Source organism: Apium graveolens, chromosome 5 (genome assembly GCF_009905375.1).
Source record: "Apium graveolens cultivar Ventura chromosome 5, ASM990537v1, whole genome shotgun sequence".
Lineage (NCBI taxonomy): Eukaryota > Viridiplantae > Streptophyta > Magnoliopsida > Apiales > Apiaceae > Apium > Apium graveolens.
The window spans coordinates 35,315,417-35,331,418 of NC_133651.1; positions in this window are offsets into that span (position 1 = coordinate 35,315,417).

A 16,002-nucleotide genomic window follows, 5' to 3' on the forward strand; every position below is an offset into this window, starting at 1 on the left:
AAATAAATTCTTTATAGGGGTCACTTATTCTTATTCGTTGCTTTGTTAAACTCCCGAGAATCAGTACATAATCTCATAATTTCATTCCTTTTCTCCATCAATATCACTGGTACACTTTACGATTCACTTCTTGTAAAACCACTCCTTGGTCTGCCTTATCCACTAGGACTCTGATACTTCGCCTTAATTCTTTGACATGTCCAACACTTCCTAATCCATTTTGAATTTTCCTTCTTATACCTGGTTATCACTACTTTTCTTTAAATTTCTGTATATCTTGGCATTTTTTCAATAAATTTAATACTTTATATTTCAAATTCCCTGTAGAATCTTATTTCTTAATTATTTTACTTGTAGCATCCAAGTGCTGTGAGAAAACCTGGGAATATCGTGATCGTTCTTCTGGGTGTATAATCTTCCTCTTACTAACTGTTAACATCGTGATCCATTATCTTCCCTTGTCATCTCTTTATCTTTTCTTAACAACTCTGACTGAAAGGTCATACTACCCATCCTTGTTTCCTTGGGATTATATATCTAACTTCCAACTCCAACTTCTGAAATTCCACAGGTAATTCTTTTCGGTGTAGTCTCTATGTTTATTTTCTCCTTTTTGCTTATCGTTTGCCACTACATTTGCTTTTCCTCGTGAATACATACTTTAAACTCTTATGGTCTGTATAGATCTTACACCTTTCTCCATACATATCATGTTTCCCAATCTTTCAAAGCAAATATTATTGTTGTTAGTCCCAATTATGAGTAGGATACTTCTGCTCATAAGGTTTCGGTTGTCTGGATACATTTACAATAACTTTATTATGCTGCATCAACACACATCCTACTCCCTTATGAGAAGCATCACTATAAATTACCAAATCTCCTTGATACTTCCAAAGTGATAAAGCAGGTGATGTAACCATTCTTTCATATAACTCCACAAAACTTTCTTCACCCTTCTCCATTTCATATAAACTTCTTGCTTTTCTTGGTTAGCTTCGTCAAAGGTATTGCAACTTTCAAGAAGTCTTGCACAAATTTTCGATAATAAACGGCCTGTGGTAAAACTTCTTACTTTTGTTGGTGATTTTGGTCTTTCTTCATTTATAGTAACTTTTGCCTCCACCTCACTGACTATTTATGCTAAGAATTATGCTTCCTGCCATCAAAGCTTTCATCTTGTAAACTTTACATACAATTTCTTTCTTCTCCGACTCCCCAATTATCATTAAATACTTTGCATGGTCCTCCGTTGACTTTAAGTAACACAACTACAGCTTATCCAGATATTCCTTAAATATTCTGTCCATCAAGTTTAAATATTACTGGTATATCGTTAAATCCAAATGACAATACAAGAATTTTATAACAACAGTACCTAATTCTAAAAATTATCTTTGATATGTCCATAGGTTTAATCTTCAGTTGGTAAAATACCAGGTCTTCAATCATTATAAAAATAATTTGCTTCTTTAATCTGATCAACCAAATCATGAATTCGAGGTAACAGATGTTTACTCTTGGTAATAAACTTGTTGAACTTTTGCTAGTCGACGCATAATCTCATACTTCCATCTTTCTTATTAATAATTAGTATCGATGCATCTTATGGGGTACACTAGGTCTAATCGTTCCTTCTTCTAACATGTCTTGCATTTGCCTTGCTACCTCTTTCATTTTAACTGGCGCTATTCTGCGCGGGGCTTTGGACACTGGCTTCATTTCAGGTGCTAAGTCAATCGCGAACTTAATTTCTCTATCTGAAGGAAATAATGGTAACTCATCTGGATACATATCTTCAATCTCATTAATTACTATAAAATCTTCAAATTCTGTTTGCTCTTGACTTCTATTCATAATCACCATAGTGCTTATACCATGATTACCGTAACTTCTTAGCTTAAATCATCGTTAACAATTCTTTACCTTCCTTCATCTTCTAAACCTTATTATATTCTCATTTGACATCTTCAAAATTATCTTTCCATCATGACGGTCTACCTGGGCATCACGCTTAATTAGTTAGTCCATTTCTTAGAATAATGTCGAATCCTTTTATCTTAAATGATATCAATTCTTCACAACTTATCGCCAGAATCTCAATTCCACCATTGGTACTCCCTTATTTAACAATTACACATTTTTGATTTGCTAGTCCTTTAGTCATAATCTTATCAATTCAACAAGGTAATTCATCTTATCAACAAAACCTAGAGAGATAAGCAATCAGGTTGCTCCCACATCTTTCAATACGTTAACGCATTAGGTATTCACAATAATCATTCATGTTATCACATCCGTATTCTGAATAACATATTTTACAAACAACTCGTAAACTCTCGTTCTTAGAGACGTATTCCTTATTGGAATAGATTCCCTTGACTCTTAGTGGATCCTTCACTGGGGCTAGTGATTGCAGTCCTTGCCATATGCCCTGGTTTCCCTCCCATGCATAAGAGGTAGCTGGAACTTTGTCCGCTTGGTTCATAATATGTTGATTTCTGTTTGAAAAACTCTTACAAAGAATGACAGTACAACGAAACAACTAGAAGGATTCACAATTCAACAAAAAAAATAGAGTTGAAAAGAAAGAAGAAGTAAGGATTTGAATATGAAAGAGACAACCACATTGGTACTTAAGATGGCCAGTCTTTCGTACCATATGGCATACAGCACATGATTAGGTGGCGTCCCACCCGACTCTTCGTCATCCCGACAAAGCGTCTCACCATAACACTGTTTGTCCCAATCAGAGAGCAAAACTTGAGGGGAACAATTAAATTTGAAAGGTGTTTGGTCACACACACACACTGTAGAGGGGGTGAATACAGTGTATAGTACACTTAAATCGAACTTTAAGAACTTAAGTAACAGAAAACAAACTTTATTGAAACAATAAACTCTGTTACAGTATGGAACTGTTACCTCTCAGTGATGAACAAATATCACGAGAGCTGCTAGGGTTACAATGAATAATCTTCTCTAATAATGATAACACTTATAGTGTAAACCCTATGTCTGTGTTTATATACTACACAGTTACAAGATAATCGCTAATTGATATGGAATATAATTCTGCTTCCGAAAATATATCAATCAGATATCTTTTCTTCCAAGTATTCCATTCTTTACAGAATTCCTTCTTCATGCATATCTCTTCTTATGTTTATCTTGATCTTCTTTCATTTAATCAGCTACTGTCCTTATCTGATCGTCCTTCAGCACTTAAGTTCTGATATCTATCTTCTGATGATTATCTCCTGATAACATAAGTACTGATATCCTTAAGTCCTGACTTCCAGTATAAGTACTGATCAACAGTTAAGTACGGATTTATCCTATTCAAGTAAGATCTGAAAGCTAAACATAAAACATATTAGCCATGACATTATCAAATATATCTAACAATCTCCCCCAACTTGTAAATTAACATAATATACAAGTTTAACTGATATTTGATGATGTCAAAAACATTAAGTACAAATGCATGAGAATTAGACTAGATAACTATAACTTACAGTCCTTAAAGCTTTTACCAATTTCAACTTCTGATAACAACTTCAGTCTGTATAAATATCAGAATTTAAGCAGTTGTAGATCTTCGACTTGGCTTCATCATTTTCTGATCTCTCTGATGTCAGGAGTTGTTCTGAGATAGTTCTTCAACAAACATTTCTCAGCATATCTGAGTTCATCAATCATTCTCCTTTTGACATCTTTAAGCTCTGCAGTATCTTCACCAGTTTGAAAGATTGCAGCTCTGAGATCATTGATCTTTGCTTTTCTCAACTCCTGATCTAATCTTATGACATAAGCTTTGTCAGACTCTAGATTGAATTAAAGTCCCTTAATACCAAGATATGTTCTGATCTGTGCAGTATTAGGCTTCATATCAACAATATCACCATTGTGATCTCTGTACTTTGGAACATATATACTGTCAGACTTAACAGAATAAAGCCTTTTCTGTCTCTGAATCTGTTCTTTTAAGTAGTTTGCAGCAGTCCCTGTTATTCTGTCATCCACTTGAAGTAAGAAAAGTACATGTTCCAATTCTTCAAAATACTTCAATGGAATGGCATTTTGTCTTATATGATAAACTCTACCATCTGTCATGAAATACAACATGATGTATTCTTTCAAGTAGGTATGGTAAACCATCTGTACAGATTCCAGTTGATTCAATCTCTCAGGAGTTGCTCCAATACCTGGTTCACTCAAGGAAGTTGGATCATTGGTAGTGTTATGTACTCTTCTTTCATCAGCACTTCCCAATCCAGTTTTATCTCTAGCTTCCTTTCCAGTAACTACTCTTGCTTCAAAACCACTTGCAGTAGTCTTCAAAGATTGAGTCTGTTTTGCTTTAGTGAATCCTGGTAGGAGTGTCTTTGATCTATTTTCTGATATTAAGTTAACTTGAGCTATGTCAGAGGTTACTTGCTTCTTCTGAATATCAGAACTTATAATTTCTTGACTCTGAACAACTTGAGCCATGTCAGAGGTTGTTTTAAGAACTTTTCTTGAAGTCAGAGCAAGATCATCCTTTTCATCAGTAATTTCTTCTTCCTCAGGAGGTACATAAACCTTGATAGGTTCACCAACCTTTTCTTTACCCTTGGATCTTGGATCTATCTGTGGTTGTGATCTAGCCAATGTTGCTTCAGTATGTGTCCTTTCTTTGATCACAATGCCTTTGAGTTTTGGAAGTGACTTTTTACCAGAAGCTTCAGATTTAGATGTGACTTTCTCTGATTTAAGTCTGGCTTCTTCTTCCTTTAAACTTTCCAAGTCCATTCCTGGATTTTCTTGAAGAAATAACTGTCTTGACATTTCCTCATCAAGATCTAGAAGTTCATCAGAACTTATCCTTTTACCAGCAACAGAACTTATTCTTTTCCCAGTATCAGAACTTGTCCTGTGACTAGCTTGTCTTGATGTAAACCTTCTACCTTGACTATTACCGCTACCCATTCCAGAGTATCCTTGATCATCATTTCCATCATCCTTTCCTTGCAGTGTCTTGTTAGATTTGCATTTGGACTTAATTACCTTCTCCCCCTTTTTGGCATCAGCAGGTAGTAAAAGAGAGATAAGTAATTCCACTGAGGATTGGATTTCAGTAAGTTGCGATTGCTGAGAAGCTTGATTTGTCAGAATTTCATCAATCTGAGCTTGTTGTTTCTCTTGAGTTTGCTCAATATAAGCAATCCTGTCAATGGTAGGTTGAAAGAACTTTTTCTTATCAATTTTCCAAACTTGTTCCTGTTTGATAAAGTTCTCCTGAATCTTGTGTAGCTCTGCATGAGTAGTTGAATGAAGACCTTGTAGATGTTTAGTACTCAATGCAGTGACTCTAAGCTGGGTTTTAAAATCATCAGAATTTAACATTTCATCAGCTTTAGTCAAGTGCTCAGCAAGATGTTTTTCAGTTGGAACACATGAAACTGAGTTCCATTCCTTAGTCCACTCCTGACCTGCAGGAGTTTCACTCCAAGGTACTGGTGCTTCCCCGGTAACAAACTTCTTTACCAGTTCAGACTTAGGAAAAGTCTGTTGAGGAGTATGTCCTGAAGGACCTGCTTCATCAGCATCTACAGTTGGAGCAGCATCACCAGTATCTCCAGCATTTGCAGCATCAGAACTTAAAGAATCAGTATCTTCTGATAAGACAATAGTGTGAGTAGTAATGGAGGCTTCAGCATCCTCTAATTGCTGATCTGATACTAAGTTCTGATCAACAACCAAATCCTGATGCTCACCTAAAGTCTGATCATCAGCATCTTGATGCAGAGAAGGTGTTGTTGATAACTCTGGAGTTTGAACAGCATCAGTAACAGGTGTTGTGGAAGGATTATTTGCTGTTGGAGCTTCTAAGAGAAATACTTCAGACACAACCAAGTGTTGAACATCAATATCAGCACTTGTGCCTGGATCAACAAGAGACACAGATGGTGAGTTAGCCTTGTCAGATACAGCTTCCTGAGATGGAGTTGATGGAGAAGAAGTGACTGGAGCAAATTCCTTGTCTTGTGAGATCAGAGATTCCTGATCCCCTTCCTTAGCTGCTTCCTCTTCATCATCTGAAACTGGCCTTTGTGCCCTCTGTTTCTTGTACTTTCTTGTTGATTTGGATTCCTTGGGAGTTTCAGGAACTGTCATTCGTCTAAGCCTCTTGAGAAGCCTAGAACCCCCAATTTCAGAATCCTTCTGAGAAATCTCTTTCTCAGCTTCAGTTACAACAGGTTCTCTAGCAGGAACCGGTTCCTCAGAATCAGATTCATCTCTCAATGCAATCCTCCTTCTCTTTTGAGGTGTTTGAGGAACATTCTTTGTCCTCTTTGGCTTAGAAGATGAAGATTTCACAGTAGGTGCTGAAGATGAAGGTTGAGCAGTCTGTGAAGTGGAGAGATAGGATTTCAGATATGTTCAGAGGGTAGGTTGAGTAGAATGAGAGGTAGGTACTGAGGTTGATGGATTTTGGGTGTTTGGAGTTGGTTGGACATCAGAGTAAACAGATCTATAAGTATCCGGATCAGCATTTACCAGGATCTGTTTTACAGACTTAGGAATCTGTAATGGTCTAACCACTTTTTTCTTAGTATCAGCTTTTACCAGGTCAGTAAAGTATCGTTTTGCAACCTTAAAAGGTGGGGTTTGAGTGCTGACTAAATGAGGTTCATCAGTACAGTAAGTGTAGATAAGTTGACAGAATCTAGCAAAATAAACAACATCTCGATCCTCTGTCATCCTATCCCCAATAAAACCAATTAAAGCAGTTGCAAAATCAAAATGAGTTTGATTGATAATTGCATACCCGATGTGCTGACTCATAATTGGAATAGCATCAAAATTCGAACATTTGTTCCCAAAAGATTTGGTGATGCAATCAAAGAAGAAACCATTCTCTTCTGATATTAGCCCGTTTCAACTGTCCAAGTTTCATCAGACACTTTTCATATCCCAATTCAGCCATTAACTCCCGAAGGTCTGAGTCCTCTGAAATTGAGAAAGTACAATCTTCTGGAAGATGTAAAGCCCTGCGTACTATACCAGGAGTGACTACAAAGGATGAATCACCCACTTGGAAGATAATACTGGGAGTTCCACGTTGACCACCATCATCAAAAAGTCCAGTCCTCCAAAATCTCAGAACTTGTTGGCTTGAAAAGAATTCAAGCTGTGTTAATGCATACCCAACCTCACTATGAGCAAGAAGATCTTGCACAAAGTGCAATTCAGATGGAGCTTCAGTGTGATCAAGAACTGCAGCATAGTTGTTGGGGACAAATTTAGCTCCATCAATGATTAAATCCTTTGGTGCCATGTGAAAAAAAATGAGATTCAAGTATGCCTATTAGGTGTTTGAGATAATGTCTGTATGAAAAACCAACATGAGAAATAAAGAGAAAGAGAGTAAAAGTAAGGAGAGAGATAAAATATGAAGAAAATAAAAGATTAAAGAAATCTTCTCTCTGTTGTACTTATACTCTGAACAAAAATGTTACCGTTGGACACCTGTCAGACATGCAGTAATAACGGACAGTTACTGGGCTCGAGAAAACAGGAATCATTACTTACCCATTTGCCTAGTTTCAAGGAAAAACTGTTCCATTTATCAAGAGAAACAGTTTTAATTCAAAATTTAAACCGTTATCACTGATTGAATTATTTTTCACTGCATCATTAATATTCTGAAAATACATCACATGAAAATGACCAAGATAAATTAGATAAGTAAGTGCTGAAAACGAATCAGAACTTAATATAAAACAAAATTTATATGGTCATCAGAATATCAATCAGGATTTATCAACACAAGATAAAATAACTCAGAGACAAAATCTTGAAGTAAAAACAACTTTCATTAATATATCAAGACAATACATTCATGAAATGGAAATTACATCAATACTTATACAAGATTTTCCCTAAGCTTCTAAACCTAACATCAACAGCCTTAGTCCTAGCTAAGAAGCCTGACAAAGCTGATGATGAAGAAAAACAGGAAGAAGACGAGATTAAGTCATCTTCTTCTTCCCACTCTCGACAAACAGAATGGCGAGTCGGATGATTCGCTCTTTCTGGCGGAGAGCTGCCAGTCTTTCCTCCTCCAATCGCTCCAAATGGCGATGGTAATCCATATAGAAGAACAGGAGGTGTGTCGGTACCTCTGTGGGACAGAGTCCCATATCTCCTCAGGAATGGCTGTGACATGCCATTCCTGCTGCCAGTCGGCACAGCTTAGCTCCATATTGAAGTTTTGGTAGTTCAAAAACATGTTGTATCTGACCATTGTGTTTTTGAAAGAATAAGTATGAAGATAAGTGTGTGAGAAGAATTTGATGGAAAGACTGATGTGAAGTGGCTGCTTTTATAGGCAAGAGAATGCCAGGAGACGCAAAGAAATTGAATGCTGACAGGTAGAATTAATTCTACCTCGTCTCCCTAGATTTTGAAAAAGAATAACATTCATTGGAAAGAGGAAACATGGTTTAAAGCGCACAAGAAACAAGTAACATTGGACTGTTCAGGTACAAATACCATTAATCCTAACCATAGTGACTATTAATCTTCCACTTCAACATATTCAATTATTAACTGAGACTGTTATCAAATTTTATTCCAGATAAGTCAAGTAAAACATTAGACTGTAATATCAGAACTTAGACTTAAATCATAACTTAACAGTCATCAGAACATAATTTCTTAACTCGAAAAAGGAATGCCCATCCTAGTAAATTCTCATACAAGTTCTGAGTTATAGACTTCAGAACTTAATCATTAGAACGTGTAACTAGAACTTGTCCTCAGAATTTGTGCAAAGTGACACAGTGACGGTTGATCTAAAACAACATAGACCACCACAGTAAATTTCATCATTCATATGGAGTGATTAGTGTGTGCATTAAGCTAAATAACAGACAAAGAGTAAAGTCTGAGTCACTTCAGTACATCTTAGAAATAAGGCATAACTAAAATTTTGATAAAGAGCTGTCATTGTCCTGAAACCTACTGATGAATGAGTTCATGCTTGAGTCCACCTCAACTGTTTTGTGCTAATTTTATGCATCTTTTGAAATTCTATTTTACAGTGGCTTCTCAGTGTAAGTGAGTCACGACTGTTTATCAGAATTTATGCTATTATCAAAGTATTTCTCCAGTAATCATAGAGTGTGAAAAGTCACCAAGAAAATATTTTGCTTTTCTAATGCATATTTACTTAATACCAGCAATGCACTTGGGTCGTCCCTTCCATATTTTTACTCTAGATCTCAAAGGAGTACCTGATTTTATTCTTTGATCTTTTTGCTTTTTCTTTTGATAAGTGAGGTTTATCAGCACTTAGTACAGTCAGCAGTTTTACTAGTATCAGAACTTAACAGATGAGTAACATTATTCTAATTTGTGACTTAGTAATAAGATATACAAAGTAAACTTAACTAAGCTCAATTATCAGAATTTGCTAGTGTCATAAGATTTCCACTGAAATAATTACTTCTTACATGGAATCATTTGTTTATTGAAGACTACTAGGTCAGTATCTAGCACAGTTATCCTCATTGGATTAAATAGGTACTTGAACAGACATATCACTTATCAGAGTTTAGAAATATATATCAGACAACAGTCAGTATTTAAGGACATTTATCAATTAAGCACAGAATACATAATGAGATTAATTCTGTAAATACTGAGCATAAAGTCTGATAACACAGAACAAGACTAAGCAGATTTAGAGAAAGAACCTGAAACCATTCCAAGTTCATTTACCTATCTTGTAAAAGTAGCTTCACACAGTGGTTTTGTGAAGATATCTGCTAGTTGTTGATCTGTGGGAACAAAATGCAATTCCACTGTACCTTCATCCACATGTTCCCTGATGAAGTGGTACCTTATGCTGATGTGCTTTGTCATAGAGTGCTGAACTGGATTACCTGTCATAGCAATAACACTTTGATTATCACAATAAATAGGGATTTTGAAATATGTTAACCCATAATCCAGTAACTGATTCTTCATCCAAAGAATCTGTGTACAACAGCTTCCTGCAGCAATATACTCTGCTTCTGCAGTTGATGTGGAAATTGACTTTTGTTTCTTGCTGTACCAAGAAACCAATCTGCCTCCAAGAAATTGGCAGCTTCCATTTGTGCTTTTCCTGTCAATTTTGCAACCTGCAAAATCTGCATCTGAGTAACCTATTAGTTTAAAATCTGATTCTCTAGGATACCATAATCCCAGAGCAGCTGTTCCTTTAAGATACTTAAAGATTCTTTTTACAGCTGTTAAGTGAGGTTCTCTTGGATCTGCTTGAAATCTTGCACAAAGACAGGTAGCATACATGATATCAGGTCTACTAGCAGTTAGATAGAGTAGAGAGCCAATCATACCTCTGTAATCAGTAATATCTACTGATTTACCAGTATCCTTATCCAGTTTTGTTGCAGTGGCCATTGGAGTGGATGCACTTGAACAATCTTGTATTCCAAATTTCTTCAGCAAGTTTCTAGTGTACTTGGTTTGACAAATAAAAGTGCCTTCCTCATTCTGCTTGACTTGAAGGCCCAGAAAATAGCTAAGTTCCCCCATCATACTCATCTGATATCTTGACTGCATTAGTTTGGCAAACTTCTTGCAAAGTTTATCATTTGTAGATCCAAAAATGATATCATCAACATAAATCTGGACCAGAAGTAAGTCATTTCCATGGTTGAGGTAGAACAGTGTTTTGTCTATTGTCCCTCTGTTGAATCCACTTTCCAGAAGAAACTGAGCTAAATTCTCATACCATGCTCTAGGAGCTTGCTTAAGTCCATAAAGTGCTTTAACAAGCCTGTAGACATAATCTGGATGTTTGGTATCTACAAAACCTAGAGGTTGTTCAACATATACCTCCTCCTCCAATTCTCCATTGAGAAAAGCACTTTTCACATCCATTTGAAAGACAGTAAACTTTTTGTGAGCAGCATAAGCCAAGAATATCCTTATGGCATCTAACCTAGCAACTGGTGCAAATGTTTCATCATAATCAATTCCCTCCTGTTGAGAATATCCTTTTGCAACCAGCCTTGCCTTATTCCTTGTAATTATGCCATCACTGTCAGTTTTGTTTCTGAATACCCACTTTGTACCAACAACAGATCTATTCTTTGGTCTTGGCACTAGGGTCCAGACTTTGTTTCTTTCAAATTCATTCAACTCTTCCTGCATTGCTTGCACCCAATCAGCATCTTGAAGAGCTTCTTCCACTTTCTTTGGCTCAGTCTGAGAGAGAAAAGAATTGTAAAGACATTCATTTGAAGTACTTGTTCTAGTTCTGACACCTGCATCAGGATTTCCAATTATCAAATCAGGTGTATGTGATTTTGTCCACTTCCTTGCAGATGGAAGGTTTTCTCTAGAACTGGATGCTCCCCCATGATCCATGCTATCTTCATTTTCATTTTCTGATGCTCCCCCTGAAACTATGCTCTCTGAGTTGGATTCTTCAGTATTTAGATTTTCAGCACTATCAGAACTTGGTTAATCAGAACTTGACGAATCAGAACTTGAAGAGCCAGATGCATGTTCTGATGTCTCTTGAGATGTGGTAGGATCTTGAGTATGCTCCCCCTACATAGGTGCATCTTGCTTTGACGTAGTCACCACAGTTTCAATAACAACAGAGTTTAATCCATCAGAGTTTACAGTATCAGGACTTAGACTGTCAGGATTTTCAGTATCAGAATTTGAGTCTTCATTTTCAAATCTCAGCTGATCATGGTCAATGAAATCTTCAAGACCAGTAATCTTTTTGTCATCAAAAGAGACATTGATAGATTCCATGACCACTTTTGTTCTCAAATTATAGACTCTGAAGGCTTTTGTGAAAAGTGGATATCCAACAAAGATTCCTTCATCAGCTTTTAGATCAAACTTTGATAGCTGTTCAGGATGAGTCTTGAGAACAAAACACTTGCATCCAAATACATGAAAGTATTTCAGATTTGGCTTCTTTTTCTTCACCATCTCATATGGTGTTTTTCCATGCTTGTTAATGAGTGTTGCATTTTGAGTAAAACAAGCAGTCTGCACATCTTCAGCCCAGAAATAGGTTGGAAGCTTTGCTTCTTCAAGCATTGTACGTGCAGCTTCAATGAGAGTTCTATTCTTCCTTTCAACAACTCCATTTTGCTGTGGAGTTCCAGGAGCAGAAAATTCCTGCTTTATTCCATGGCTTTTGCAGAACTCTTCCATTATCAAATTCTTGAACTCAGTGCCATTATCACTCCTTAAAACTTTCACAGAATCTTTGACCATTTTATCCAGATGTTTGATATGATCAATCAAGGTTGATGCATTTCACTTTTTGTATGCAAGAAATACACCCATGTGTATCTGGTGAACTCATCCACTATGACCAACGCATACTTCTTCTTTGCAATAGACATGACATTTACTGGACCAAATAGATCAACACGTAGTAGATGATAAGGCTCAAGAATTGATGATTCAGTCTTGCTCTTGAATGAAGATTTCCTTTGTATGGCTTTCTGACATGAATCACAAAGACCATCAGGAGCAAATACTGTGTTTGGCAATCCTCTCACAAGATCTTTCTTGACCAGTTCATTTATATTGTTGAAATTTAAATGAGAGAGTTTCTTATGCCAATTCCAGCTTTCTTCAATTGATGCTCTACTCATCAGACAGATTGCAGAACCATCAGTACTTGTTGAAAGCTTAGCTTCATAAATGTTACCACGCCTGTATCCTTTCAGAACAACTTTGCCTTTAGATTTACTCACAATTTCACAGTGTTCTTCAAAGAAATCAACATGATAACCTCTGTCACAGATTTGACTTATACTTAGTAGGTTGTGTTTAAGTCCTGAGACCAGAGCTACTTGTTTAATTATGACATTTCCAAGATTGATATTGCCATATCCCAATGTTTTTCCAATGTTGCCATCTCCATAAGAAACACTTGGGCCAGCTTTCTCCATAAAGTCTGATAGCAGGGCCTTATTTCCAGTCATATGTCCTGAACATCCACTGTCCAGAACTAGAATATTTTTCTTGTTGCCCTGCAATCACAAAGACCACTAATTATTAGTTTTAAGGACCCAGACTTGCTTGGATCCTTTGGCCTTATTAAGTTTGTTAACATTTGCAGCGGATTTAGCATCAGAGTTTATGTTAACATTTTTCTTATCAGAACTTACACTATCAGACTTTGAATCAGAATTTACACTAGAAGGAACAATAGAAACTTTCTTCAAAGAAGGTTTTATTTGATAATAATCATAGTACAAGCTATGATATTCCTTACAAGTATAAATGGAATGCCATAAACTACCACAATGAAAACAAGGATTTTGTGGTTTGTATCTAACAGACTGACTCTTAACTCCTGACCTTGAAGGTAAGGAGTTAATATTCTTATTCTTCCTGCAAGAAGAAGCCAGATGGTTAGAACTTCCACAGTTATGACATGTTTTCCTAGAAGCATCAGGAACAGGTTTATAATTATTTCTTTTATTCACACCTTCCTTTCCATTCCTATTTTTCCTAGGTGATTTTACCTTGTTTGCATTCTTAACATCTTTCAGCTTATGCTTAAGCTGCCTTTTTGTCATTAAGCCTATGTTCACTTCAGCTGTCTTTTCCTGTTTTAGTTTGTCAGAAGTTAATTTATTTGTAACTTCTGATTTTTCATTTTCAGACTTTACAGTTACAAACTTAACAGGTTTTAACCTTGGCTTTTGCTTATCAACAGACTTAATTTCTTCAGTTCCTTTATCTTTCTTATCTTCTCCATAACCTAAGCCCTCTTTCCAGTTTCCACTACTTAGCAAATTTTGAGTTGTTTTGCCAGAGTTAGTCCAAGTCCTGATAATCTCTCTTTCCTTTTCTAACTCAGTTTTTAGAGATTCATTTAATTTTAGCACTTCATTCCTAACATAAAAAGCATCATCTCTATCCTTCTGAGTTTGATGGAACATGACTAACTCTTTTTCTAAGAAATCATTTCTTTTCTTAAATGCAAGATTTTCAGAAGTTAATCTTTCACATGTTAAAATTTGATCTCTATAACTAACAAACATGGTTTTAAGATATCTTCTCAACTCATTAATATCATCAGTATGAAAAGCATAAGTAGTCTGAGGTACCTTTGTTTCAGCAGCTTCAGAACTGCTCTCAGCACTTTCTTTATCAGCATTTGCCATCAATGCATAGTTTTCCTTACTTTTAGAGTCTGAGGTGTCTGTCCAGCTTTTCTGCTTTGTGACAAGAGCCTTTCCTTTGTCACCCTTTACCTTCTTGCAGTCAGGAGATATGTGGCCTTTCTCACCACAGTTATAGCATTTAACATTGGTGTAATCTCCTCTGTCAGACTTTCCTCCTCTGCCTTCAGATCTTCTGAAATTCTTCTTATCAGAACTTATGCCTTTCCTGGAAAACTTCTTTCCCTTCCGGAACTTCCTGTATGCAATCTTTGTGATTCCTTTCACCATAAGAGCACACAGCTTCATCATCTCCTCATCAGCATCAGTCTCAGGCAAGCTTTCAGAATCTGAGTCATCATCACTCTCAGAACTTGATGACTCAATATCAGACTTTATGAAAAGAGCTTTACCCTTGTCTTTCTTTGAGGAAGCTGCTTTGGGGAATTCTTCTTCAGCCTTAAGAGCAACTGTCCTTGACTTTCCTCCTTTCCTCTTGCTTCTTTGTTCCATCTCCAGCTCATGAGTCTTGAGCATTCCATAGATTTCGTCAAGAGTTGTTTCTTCAAGATTGTAGTTGTCTCTTATTGTCGTTGCCTTCAAATCCCAGCATTCAGGAAGAGCTAACAGGAACTTAAGGTTTGAATCTTCAAGATAATACTCTTTATCAACCAATGACAAATCATTCAAAAGTTTGACAAATCTATCATATAAATCATTCAATGACTCATTAGTCTTTGAGTCAAAGTGTTCATACTCTTGAGTGAGTATTGTCTTCCTGTTCTTCTTAATTGTGTCAGTTCCCTGACACCTTGTTTCCAGAGCATCCCATATCTCCTTAGCAGTCTTGCAGTTGATTACCCTATTTGACATTACATTATCAATGGCACTATGCAGTAAGTGTCGTACCTTAGCATCCTTAGCAATTGATGTTATGTCTTCAGCAGTATAATCACTCTTCTCTTTTGGTACGGTCTTTGCTGCTTCACCTGCAACTGCAACAGCGAGCTTGGTTGGTTTGTGAGGGCCTTCCTTGATTCTATCAAGGTATTCTGGATCTGTTGCTTCCAAGAACATGGTCATCCTTACCTTCCATATGGGATATTCAGATGGTCTCAGTATGGGAACTCTGATGGTCTCATACCGACTCTGAATTTGTGTCTTTGGTGATTCCTCAGTTTTGGTAGGCTTAGTTGGAGTTTCTGTGTCCGACATGATTGTGTTTGGATCTTTAACTGTATGTATGTTAACAGATAGGCTCTGATACCAATTGTTAGGTCACACACACACACTGTAGAGGGGGTGAATACAGTGTATAGTACACTCAAATCGAACTTTAAGAACTTAAGTAACAGAAAACAAACTTTATTGAAATAATAAACTCTGTTACAGTATGGAACTGTTACCTCTCAGTGATGAACAAATATCACGAGAGCTGTTAGGGTTACAATGAATAATCTTCTCTAATAATGATAACACTTATAGTGTAAACCCTATGTCTGTGTTTATATACTACACAGTTACAAGATAATCGCTAATTGATATGGAATATAATTCTGCTTCCTAAAATATATCAATCAGATATCTTTTCTTCCAAGTATTCCATTCTTTACAGAATTCCTTCTTCATGCATATCTCTTCTTATGCTTATCTTGATCTTCTTTCCTTTAATCAGCTACTGTCCTTATCTGATCGTTCTTCAGCACTTAAGTTCTGATATCTATCTTCTGATGATTATCTCCTGATAACATAAGTACTGATATCCTTAAGTCCTGACTTCCAGTATAAGTACTGA